The 12613-nt window shown below is 39.0% G+C and overlaps 1 protein-coding gene across 38 annotated transcripts in view; it reads left to right on the top strand.

The window, feature by feature from the left end:
* The window catches only part of MAP2 (microtubule associated protein 2), a 281613-nt gene that overhangs the window by 131070 nt on the left and 137930 nt on the right, over nt 1-12613 (top strand). For all 38 annotated transcript variants that reach the window (XM_087424902.1, XM_087424924.1, XM_087424939.1 and 35 more), the window contains exon 3: nt 5991-6055. The gene's annotated coding sequence lies outside the window, so the exon portion shown is untranslated. The remainder of the gene's footprint in view (nt 1-5990; nt 6056-12613) is intronic.

The following is a 12613-nucleotide window of genomic DNA, read 5'->3' as shown; positions in this document are numbered from 1 at the left end:
CTTTATCAAAGTTCCATGGAGATACTGAATATTTTGGTTTAAAATATTTCCTACTGGGTTATATGTATAAGAGAAAGTTAAAATAAATATAAAGTAAGGCAAATAATTATCGGGTTTGTGGCCTGGACAATATCAGTCTGTTTTCAAACTTTAAATAAGTAAAAAGTCCAGCTCAGTAGCATAGAATACCTAGTGAAAGTAAATGAGACATAAAGTACACAATAAGCTAATTAATGCAGTCTGTCCTCATCAGTCATAACAAGAAGAATTTGGGCAGGAGTCAAGTGATTCAAGTATTTTATTTTTCGGGGGTAATTTTTTTTTTTTTGGTGAGGAAGATTAGCCCGGAGCTAACATCTGTTGCCAATCCTCCTCTTTTTACTGACGAAGATTGGCCCTGGGCTAACATCGGTGCCCATCTTCCTCTATTGTATATGGGATGCTGCCACAGCATGGCTTGATAAGCGGTGTGTAGGTCTGTGCCCGGGATCCAAACCCACGAACCCAGGGCCACTGAAGCAGAGTTTGCAAACTTAATCACTACACCACCATGCCGGCCCCGTGGGGGGGAAGTTTTTGTCCTTCAGTAATAAATTTGTCCATTATCTGCTCTCAAAATCTTGTACATGAGTTTCTCAACATGTTGATTATTTTTTATAATGGATAATTCAGCTTTGTTGATGTTATGTAATTAATAATTTTTGTAGTTTGAAATGAGAAACAAAAGAAAACCATGTGAGTAATTTACATAAATTTATACTTTTGGTGCTTGGTGATGGTCTTTCAACTCCTGACCCGTTGTTATTCATCCCATTCGTTAGGGATTCTCTAGAGCATGTGTCTTTCATTGATGGTGTTGTGTTGAATCTATTTCCCATGCAAATTAAAAAAGAGAGAGAGATCTAGAAACCTACTATTGAATTTGTCAAGGAATTCAAGAAACATTTCTAGAAAACTTTCAGATCCTCAAATGAATCATAGAGCCCCATGGCCTTAAAAAAATCAACAGCTTTTGGAGCCATGCTTTTAATAATTTTTAATATTCGGAAGGTGCTGCAAATTGAATTTGAAACTTATACTTTAATCTGTGGGCATATAGACTTGCCCTGCCTGGAAACTGGGGCGTTGTGTACAACTCAGTCTACACAATTCTCCTTCCTTTTATAGCTTCTCCAGTATTAGATTGAACCATATGAAATTGCCATTTTGTAGGTAAAAAGTAATAGAATTTCAACATTTCATATAATTCAGACTAATATGCTAATTATGACACTTCTCTTTCTTGTTTTGTCTGTTTGGCCTCAGAATACTCTGTGTGGACCATACCTGTTGGGAGAGAAGATGGTGTCTGTGGTCAATAAGGCCAGACAGTGTGCACTGAATGTGGATGTGATAACAATTTGTAAAATACTTAGTTATTTTTACCTATTATGTTTAGAGTAACTCAAATTCAAGAGTACTAGGTAAAAGTATAATTATTATTTCTATTATTACTTTTAAAAATAAAAATTATAGTAATTATAGTCAATTTTTAAAAAGCCACTTCAAAGCAATTTTAGTCTTGAGGCAATATTGATTTATTAATTATTCTAATTTTATTCAAATAATCTGAAGATTAAAATTTAGCATATTTTGCCACCAATAGAAACATGATTTATCAAGCAAGCTTTTTCTCAGCATTTAAGAGTTGATAGCCCCATGCTGGGTACTTTCCAGAATTCAAAGAAAGTAGGAGACAAGTCCCTATTTTAAATAAATGCATATGCTTTAATGGAAACTACAGAAAATATTGGTTCCATGGGAAAAGGTGACTTATAATACAAATAAAAGACAATATTCATAAGGAAGACTGAACATAGAAGAAGGAAATCAGTATAGACTTTTCTTGTGCTTGAACACTCCAGTTCTCCCACTAATGTTGTGATTTCACACTCGCTCATAGAAAGAATTTTTCTGAGCGCCTGTATGTTCCAGCCGCTGTTCCAGGTGCTCTGGAGACACCAGTGTCCCAACCCGTGAAGATGATTTCGCTCATGACACTAGTAGAGTGAGGCACGTAGTGAATGGTAAACATGATAAAATTTATGGTATGATTGAAGGTGACAAGTACTATAGAAAAAAGGAAAACTGGGGCGGGGGATGAAGGGCTGTGAGAGGCACGAGGCTGCAGCTTTCGCTGTGGGCGTCAGGAAAGCCCTGGTTGGAAGATGGTATGTGACCAAAGCTTCAGGGGGGTTAGGAAGGTACGCCTCCATTTAGTCCTGAAGAGACTCAAGAGTGACCTACAAGTACACAGACTAATATATTTGGGGAATGAAACCAAGGGTCTTCCAGGGGAGCCACGTGGGTGAGCTGACTGAATCTGGGGATGTAGTTAAATCAGATTCCCAAGAATCGGGATCTGAGATCAAGCAGGGATGACAGAGGGGCAGAGACAGTGTCATCGCCGTGAGGAAAAGAAGCACGGAGTCCGATTTCTGTTTACTTCTAAGTTCTCTCCACTGTAGTTGAAGCTCCTTAAGGAGGAGATGTTGTTTCCTTTTTCTCTAGAATCTGTCAAGTGTCTGAAATACATGTGTTGATGTATGTGTGTCACCAAGAGTGGTTAAAGGAACTGACGATGGTGCTCAGCCAAGGTCTCGACTAGCTTAGGCTCATTAGCACAAATATAAAAATCATGCAAGTCTCTCAATTATCTGTCGTGCTGCGTTCTTAGAATATAATGTAAATAAAGGCAACAATTATATTTTACACACAGTGCTTATTCTACAATGGACATGTCAAAGTGATAGTTCCTTCACTAACAAATGGAAAAAAAAGGAAAAGAGGAAGAATATGCCAACCCGTTCTCAGTGGCTGAGCCGGACGTCCTGATTCTAGATGACTCCCAGAGAGTACTGAATGTTTTTGGAAGCTGTGCTATCTTTCAGACTGACCAAGAGTGTTCTGTGTGCTTTGTGAGATCTTGATGGAATATGACTCATGTTTCAAGAAGCGACAGGCTTGCGCATCATTTTTTTGTGCTCATAAGTGAACAACAATGTGTTAAAACAAAACATTTGCTGCAAAAAATAACCTTAGCATCCACAATCACTGAGGAAAAATAGACGTTTAACAGAGGGATCACATTGAAAGGGACATTGTTGGAGGAGAAGGATCCTTACCAGTATGTAGGATTCACTGAAACCTAGAATTTCTTGTAATTATTACCTAGGATAATCATGTTTTTTTTAAATGTGATTTATTTATTTTAGAGCTGACAAACTGGGGGAAGAGGATAGGGGTGGTGGCAGTAACCGTATTTCAGACATCAAAAAAGGCAATATGACCCTACGTACAGATGAGTTAACCTAAAAGCAATGAGTCATAAGGACTGAATATTGAAAAAATGTTTGAGAAAGGAAATAAAAACAGTAAAACATCAAGGTCAAAATCCTAGTCACAATTTTTACTGAGTAGCTCTGAAAGATTTTAGCAAGTATTGCGCCCCCTAGTGGTTGTTTTTGAATGAATTATCTTTTTTTATTTATTTTTATTTTTTAAATTTTACCTGGGCTCCCAGTTTTCCGGCTTCATTATTTTGGGTAACCACCAGAAGGTCCACATGGTCTCTGACTAGGGGAACTCTTGGGAGGCCAACTCAATTTGGTTGCCCAGGTTCATGCCTGCAGAAAGAGTGATGCCAGGGATGTTAGAGTACGTGGTGTGTCACGATCAAGTTCAGGCTTGACAAGGTAGGCTCACAAAAGGCCAGTCCTGTCTGATTCATCTGTGTTCCAGACAAGGAAGGAAAGGAAAGCAGTGACATAAGACCCCAGACTCTTCAGCCCTCCAGCACAGCGCAGCACAGATCTTAAGCAAAGCCAGCCCGCAGAATGACTGCAACACATTTTAGTGAGGAAGATCGCTGCCTGAGCAAATAAAAGAAGGCTTACAAAATCAAAGACAGAGGATGTTTCTGGAATCTGTTTTGCCTGCGAACAGAATGGGAGAGAGCACAGAAAGAAAGTCACTTGCTGAGAGGAGAAAAACGGGGACCTGTGCTAGGAAGCAGAGACGGTGACTCTGCTGCGTCTCCAGGCAGCTCTGTGACCTTGGTCAGACACCGTGGGCCTTAGCTTTTCACCTAGGAAACAAGGGTGTAGACTAGGCCGTGTGGTGGCCATGAACCCAGAAGATGGACAGAGGCAAGGAGTAGCAGGCTCCATCTCGTACAAAAGAGCCGTCATTTGAATATTTATGAAAGCAAAATTAGCTGGTGATCAAAAAGTGGAGAAGGAGAGAAGAAAGGTGGCTAATGGAAAATGCAAATTCATCCTAATGCATTCAAAATATAGTATAGAACTGACAGAGACAGTTCTTTCCAGAAGGAAGAGAATGAAGCATCTCGTTCTGTCTCTAAATTTCCTCCAGTGTAGTCTCCTTCCCTCTTCTCTATCATCACCTTGTTTTTCTCTGTACTTTCTGTTTCCGGTAACTACGGTGATGCTCCCTCCCCGCAATCTTCTTCACAGCTGGCCCTTTTGGTCCACATCGAATTTTGCGCCATTCACAGATGCAGGAAGCTAACAATGCTGTAAAAATTTATTTATTAACACTTTTCTCCTTCCTTTTTGTCCAAGAAATAAATGTAGGGAATTACTCCACCTTTAACCTCCCTACATGAGGGGCGCTGTAAAACCCGGATATTCAACTGTTAATTTCAGCTGCTAACATAAAGGGGATACTGATTATGCCAGAGATTCAGTTCCCTGCCTGGTCCTCAGGGGCTGTAAAGTCCCAGTACACAAGCTGGTTGCTATCTCATTTTGCTTTTTTATGTACAGGGAATAAAGTCGATTGCCCACAGAAATCACACATCAGCCCTGGTTTCCTAAGCCTCTTTGTTTTTTGCTGCATTCTCCCTTGTAGGGAAAACATTGCCAAGTGCATAATCATCACAGTTACAAAGTGACTGAATTTTCCATAAGAAAATCTACATAAATATATGCATTTCTCGAATGAGCACAGTTATTTATTTTGGAATATAAATAAGCAATGTGTGATAGTTTTAAAAATATTGTAATTATCTGCCAATGACAAAACATCAAAGAATCTGTGATGTCATCAATGCAGATAATAAAAATTCCCATAAACTGTCGTTTAGTCATATCCAGTTTCTGTAGCCTGACTTATTTGTAATCCTATATGCCCGGAAACTGTCTCTCTGTTTGAGCACGGGTGTGTGTGTGTGTGTGTGTGTGTGTGTGTGTGTGTGTGTGTGTGTGTCTGGCATTAACACAAAGGAGACCAGACGATGACATTCATAGGCTTACAGACTGACTCCTGGGGACACACTTGGATGGAGGCGATTGAAATGCCTGTCAGGGGTTTGATACCAGCAGCCCCCACGGCAAAGAACTAGATCATAAGCCAGGGCTGCATCTTTTTGTCAGTGAATGATGGCGGAGCTGGGTGGCTTGTCATCATTCTAGAAAATTCTGAGGCTAGCGAGCGCTCTCTCCCTCTCCCACTCGCCTTATTTTGCTTTTCGCCACTGCGGGGACTTTTTCTAATTTGCAGCTTCCCTTTCCCCGACACACACAGACAGGAGCTCGTGGCTTGCAGACTGCGTCTGTCTGGGGCTGGAGAGCAGAGCCAGCCCGCGGGGATAATGCTCCGGCAGGAGGATTCTGCAGCAATCCTCAAAGGCTAGACTTGGGTGGTATCGCTGCATATGCGCTGGTAATGGTTTGGGGTCTTCTAAATTTTATTTTATTTTGAATCCGTTTTTCAAAGGATCTGCTTTATGTGATCTCAAAGTAAAATGCTTTAACATTCATTACCGAGCTTCCAAAAAATTCCAGTACTGCCTTTTTGGTACCACAGATCTCAAGACGTAGATTTACTATCTGGATATAAAGAATGCATTTGCTTACTGGTGAGTTCCAATTTTCATATTTTGTTAACGAATCTACGTATGTATTTTTTCCTTTGTTTTGTTTTGGTAGATTCTCCAGCTTGGCTCTAACCGAAGAAACATTGACTGGGAACTACTCATTCAGAAAATTAAAAGGTACCACATGTTTTGTTTGGATGTTTAAATGGGAGAAAATCGTGGAAGATTTGGGATGTTTTTAGTTAAATTAATCTCTGTATGGTGGGTCTTTATCCTTGAGGCTGCGTGTCATTGTCTATAGCGTGTATGATTTCCTACGCAGAGAACGCCCTTATCAAGGCTGTTGTGATTACAAGATGTCTAAAAAATTGTCTTTTGCCTCTGTTGCAAGATGTTAACAAATATAAATATGTCTGGCTTATTTTCGAATTTTTATCATTGTAACAGCTAAAAAAAAATGTCCAAAATTCTCTATCTTAATGAAAATTCAATAATCTGAATGTAAGAGAAATATACTAAGTCATGATTTTATCTCAGGGCATCCTGCTAATAAGTGGTTTTTAAAAATGGCTAAATAAAATGGTTTGCCGTTCCCAGGTGGAATGAGCGCGAGAGACGAAAGCCCAGAATGACTCAGTATTGTTGGGTTTTGGGAATAAAATAATGGACTTCTTCACTGATGCTTTAGGCTTTAGCACAGGATATATTTAAAGGCCAAGGTTGTTAGTTATTAAGAGAACTGATTTTATATATGCTTTATTGGGCGTTGACAGCATAAGAAAGTAATCCTTCATCTTGCCGTGTAAGCAGTTGAATCCATTGATCCTGGGCCTGATGCCTTACACAAAAAATATTAATTTTCAGATTCAGCATCAGGATGTATATTGATTGGAGATGGCAATTATGAATATTACATTTTCTTTACTTCTTTAAGATAATCTTTGACTTTAACGTATACTCATGTCAATAAAACGTATATACATAATTTGCCTTTAAAAAAATGGGGAAGACATTTTCTGCCTTCCTGAGAAGAAAATCAATATTAGCTTTTAAATCTTTCCTTGGCATACATATAGTATTTCCCCTCAAGACTATCAGTCCAAAATATTTAATGCAGTAAGGTTAGTTTTAAAATGTACGTTAAAAATGGCTAATGTTCACCTCCTGATCTTGAAATCCCCAAAGTACGTGCGTGTACATCTGTGAGCGTGGATATTTGTAGCCCTTGAAGGAGACGAATGCATTGTCCTTGTTTAATTTCTTCTGCGATGTGTAATTATGGGAACCTGAGTGCATTCATTCCACAGCCCTTGTTAAGAGCCTTGCTGCTGTGGGCAGTCATTGTGGGAGGGGAGGGGCAGAGGCCACCGGCACCACCCTTACCCAGCGCAGGCAGCAGCACAGGGGAATGAATTTGCTAAAATACATCAGTGTGTTCCAAAAAAGGAAATTGCGTTATTTCAGATATTGAACAAAATCTAATAGACCGGTCTCAGAAATGCATGAAATGTTACATTTTTGTCCTCAGAAATTACTCAGTGGAATCATATATGAAATCCCCAAACAGGATTTACTATTCCTCTTGGATATTGTAAAACCCTTGGGACCATACTCTCTTTTTAGGTTTCACTCAGAGTAAGTGAAAACATTTCATGTTTGGCAACAAACAAATAAACAAACCCATCTATTTGGTATTTTTCCATCTAACTAAATCCGTATGGTAAATATTTCATGTGAGAATCTGTTTCCTAATCTTCTGACTCATTTAGCAAATCATTGCCATATTAATTTTGAACTTTGGGGTATTTTCAAGAATTGGAAAAGGATAAAATTATTTAACCACTAAAAAAATGTCTTCAATATATTGTCAATAGGAACTCATCAGGTTTGTTGCGATTTTTCTGGGTAGTGGAGAAGTGGCATGTTAACCTTACCAAGAGCCTCTTTGTGCCTAAGTTTTGTAGGACCATTTTAAAATTCATCCAGGGGTGTGTTGACAGATTTTGTGTAATAAACCAGAGTTTATCCAAATAGTCTATGTCGTCAAATCAGAATAGAATTTGATTATTGGACTCTCAGAGAGTCAGGGATCTATATCACGGTTTTTCTAATCAATATCGTCTTGGCATTAGTTAATTCCTTTACTGATTTTTTCACTCGTATCTTTAGCACCTAGAATAGAGCCTGGACCACAGTTGGAGTTCAATAAATATTTATTTAATTATTTGATAGATAAATGAATTCATCTGCGTTTTCCTCCGTTACGTTTTCGTTCTTGTTTTTCGTGAGATTACGCACTGTAAAACAGAAATTTGGTACATTTCCTTTTTTTTTTTAGTTACCCAAATATTCATTGTATATCTCTAACTAATGATAATTAATTACATAATTAATACTGGGTAGAAAAGCAGGCGAACTGTTTGTAGCAATTTCTCCAGGCTATATGGAAAAGAATTTTTCTGGTTTTAGGCTAAGATGGAAAGAGTTTCTGAAATGTCCCCTTTCGCTTTCGTCAGTCAGGGGACAGATGCCAAACTGCAGCGTGAGTTTCGCTTTATGGACGCTTCCTAAACACTACTCCCCGGCTTGACGTTGTTTATTGCTCTTCACGTCTTCAGCCAAGATGTAGCCGCAGCAGAGGGAGGAGGCCTCTCTCGCTCCCTCTCTCAATGTAATACTAGAAATGGTGTCATAGTCTTCTTAAACGCTTTCTTGCTCATTGAGGACTGCTAAGTGTGACATCATTTTATAAATATATATTTAAGGAATCTCTAAAGAAACTTCTAGAATCATAATAGCTTCAGAGAATGCTATTCTTACTTGTCATTTATTTTTATTAATAAAACTATAATGTTTTGTTATTAACTATGTGCCAGATAGTATCCTAAGCCCTTAACACATGTTATTTCCTTTCCACTCTCCCTACAATCCTGGGAAGTGGGTCTGGTCTCCATTGTACAGATGAATGAACTGAGACTCCAACATGGGCAATAACATAAGTCTGGCCCAAAGTCTTTCATATTAACCACAATGTACTACATTTTTTAGTAGATTTTTTGACTCATAGTCATTATTTTAATGTTTTTTTTGTGTACGTGATATATATGTTACTGCAATAAGGTTAAAATGGTATCCTCTAGGTTCTTGTTTTTCTATACACAAGGTAGAAGTGAATGTCTCTTCAGATACTTAACTACAATATTCAAGCTCTGGTATATTTTATATTTTTAATATATATTTTATATTTGACCTGAGGAACTTTATTCTTTAAGGAAGAATATCAGAGATAAATTAAGAAGTTTTAAAATAAACGAATTCATAAAGCATCTCCTCTATCATTACAATAAAGTCATATTACTGAATTGCATAATCTATGTAAGAAAGTTAGCCAGAGAATTCAAGTGCTAAATAGCATAACTGATGCCATTATCTTGCAAAGGTCTTTTTTTTTTTAATTGAATTAATGGCAGAAGAAGTTTCAGATGGCCGGTATAAATAAACAAGCAGGGAACAGTACCATGAACAGTGAGAAAATACCACGTTCAACCTTAAGTACAACTAACCCAGAAGAATAACTGAGGGTACTGACAGTTACACAAATATGCATTAAGGTGCTCTGCTTGCAAAGGGGTATAAACAACAGAACACTTTCGGAGCTCAGCCGGCGCAGCAGGATAAGACAGGGAAGTAGCACCGATGCTCATTGGTACCATAAGAGACACATGCATGATTTCTTAATAGACTTCCTTGTAGAACAAGATGACTAACAATTGAGAAGGGACTCAACAGGAAATAGATTGTGGAGGATGAGTCTTTTGAGGTGGAACTTAGAGATGAATAGAGGTATTCAAGGGAGAGATAATGCATGGAGGAAATCCAGGAAGAACAAACAACGTGAGCAAAGGGACCAGAGGAAGTGAACACACTTGGAAAGCGTAGACCGATCTCGGTTGTATTCTAGAGAACAGGGCAGAAGAAGGGATTCTTAGCAGATAAGGATGGAAAGGTCCGTGAATAGGAGTAGGTTGTATCGTATGAAGTGGCTAATAGTCTATCCTTTTTGAACTAAAAAATAAAAATTTCATTCAGTTCCACCTAATACATTGGAAGGGGACGTTAAATGCCAAGTTGAGGGGTTTCTTCAGTATTCAGCGGGAAGCTGTTGAGCGTATTTGGAATAAGAGACCACTATAAGGTAAACTGCGTTTTCAGATGACTTATTTTATACTCTGTATGAGATAAATTAGAGTTGTGTGTGAGAGCATGTTGGAGAAAGTATCCTCTGGAAGCTGTCATAGGATAATCCCGGAAAAAATGGGTGCTCAAAGAGGGTGTTGACAGTGGGCACAAAAAAAGAGGTAATGACGATGAGAGATGTTTCTGAGGTCAAATGCTTATACACAGTATAGCAGCTCTTGACTAGTAGGAGGAGTGAGAAGCAGAAGGACTCAATGGTGGCTCTAGCAGCTGAATTTGATAACTGGAAAAATGAGAGAAGAAAGGTAGCTAAAAGCTCCTTGAGGAAAGAGGCTCCTTTTTATTTTTATTGTATTCCTAGTCTCTAGCAGACTGCCTGGTACACAGAAGACAGCTAATAAATGCTGACTGAGTTAGTAAGAGAGTGAATAAAACATGAAGAGGCGGGTTTGGGCCATGGTGGCTGGATAAGTAGGTGGATTGGTCTGGTAGATTGCAGAACAGGTAGATCAACAGCTGAGAAATTAGGGAGATAGGACGTGGATGACATTATCAAGAAAGGTGAGACAAGAACCAGAGAGAAAACTATTAGCAGCACTGACATTTAGGATGCAGAATGAGGGGCAGAAATTGGTTAAAGGAAGAACTTAAAAAAGAAAAAGCAAAGAAAGAAGGACAGGTGAGGTAGTAGAAAACCAGGCTAAAATTCAAGTTCTACAGAAAAATTGAAGAATGAGAATAAATAAAAGACCACTGGATTTATTATTTATTTCAGTAATGTTTTCTGTTGTAAAAAGAGTAAATCCACCTTTTATAAAATTTAGACAAGTGTAAAGAAGGATGGAATGGTCATCCATAATTACACAATCCAGAAATTATGGTTAACACTTTTTAAGCCACTTAGCTTATTTCTTTTCATCTAGTGCATTTGAATTTACATAATCAAGATCAGAACAATACAATTTTGAATTCTTCCTTTTTTCCACTCAGCATTATCTTAAGCATCTCTTACAACGTTTTGCTACCTGCATAATGTTCTATCATGTAGACAGTGGACATGATTATTCCTTATTTTTCACTATCATCAGAATGCTGCAATGGAATAGATTGTACATTACTCTTACATGATATTTCAAATTATTTCCAATGGTTATTTCCTAACAACAGAATCACTGTATTCTATATTGTCAAATTCCTGGTCAAATATAATTTGGTGGTTGCAAAATTAGCCTCAGCGTTCCTCCAAGAAAGGGAATCTACAATTATGTTAGCACCTGCCACATGCCAGCCTCTGTGACAGGCACTTTAATAATCACAGTGACTGATGAAGATTCTATTATCTCCACTTAAATGAAGGAACAGAGACTGAGAGAGTCACACAAATTTTAGGACTAGTTTTGAATCTGGGTCTGACTCCAAACCGAATTGTGGGGACAGAAGCAAGATCTTGGGAAGCGAATGAGTCAATAAGGGTAGGAAAACACGCTTGAGAAGTCTAGGACTCACAGGAAAGGGAGATAACATACGTACGGCTAGTAGGGCAGCGACGGCAGTGGGCTTTGCTCTATTAACGTGGAAGGTCCTAAGCGTAAGGGCAGGGCCGATAGAGAGGGGATGCTGTATATGTAAGCAGAAGAAGGGCAAATTAGAGAACCAGGTCCTAATGGAGAGGAGATAAAGACTTGGGCTTGGAAAGCACAATTCATCTTCCCTATAGATAAAAGCAAGAGAAAAGAGCATGAGACTGTTCTAGGGGTAAAGAAAAGATATGCGGGGCCTTACATATCGTCTGGACTTTATCTCAGACTGGAGGAAGTTCACTTATTCATTCAGGGAATATTTATTGAACACCAATTCCGTGCCCTTTTCCTGCCCTCATGAACTTTCCTTCTAGAGGGAAAAGATAATCAGTGGGTAAACAAACAAAATTTAAGGATTACCCAGGCGGCTGTGCCCAGAGTGGACGATAAGGTGGTCAGAGTAGATCCTGGGAGATAGGCTGCTCAGACGTGAAAGCAGAGATGAGTGAACTGCGGCTCTTACTAAAAAGCAAGTTCAGAGTCAGTAGGTCTGAGGAGGGGTCTGAGATTCCATATTTTAACAAGCTCCCAGGTGACATTGATGCTGCTGGTCCATGGACCACGCTTTGGTCGGCAAGAGGTTAGATGGTGAATGTCCAGGCAAGGAAAAGCAGAGCTAATTGCAGCAGTTGTTCAGAGCGAGTCAAATGTGAGCCCTTCTCTTCGAGCAGCAGCACCACGTACTCGTAAACCTCTTGGATGATGAGAGAGAGAATTGTCCCTCTTTACTACTGAGCTTTTCAATTCCAGCCCGTTGTTTTATGAAAGATCCATTAAACCAGCCCTAATGAGCTACTGGCATTTCATTCTCTCTGCCGGGCTTGGTGCTTATTATGCTGTGTAATGAATACTTGTGGCTCAGGTTTGGGGATGTGATTGCATATTACTCTGGGCCAGTTTCTTAACTCCAATTCTGTTCCCTCCTTCATGATTTCTTTGGACTTTTAACCCCTACTCT

Source organism: Ceratotherium simum, chromosome 37 (genome assembly GCF_057802395.1).
Source record: "Ceratotherium simum simum isolate JZ-2026a chromosome 37, ASM5780239v1, whole genome shotgun sequence".
Classification (NCBI taxonomy): Eukaryota; Metazoa; Chordata; class Mammalia; order Perissodactyla; family Rhinocerotidae; genus Ceratotherium; species Ceratotherium simum.
Note: the sequence above shows the minus strand (reverse complement) of the source record. Positions and strands in the feature narration are given on the sequence as shown.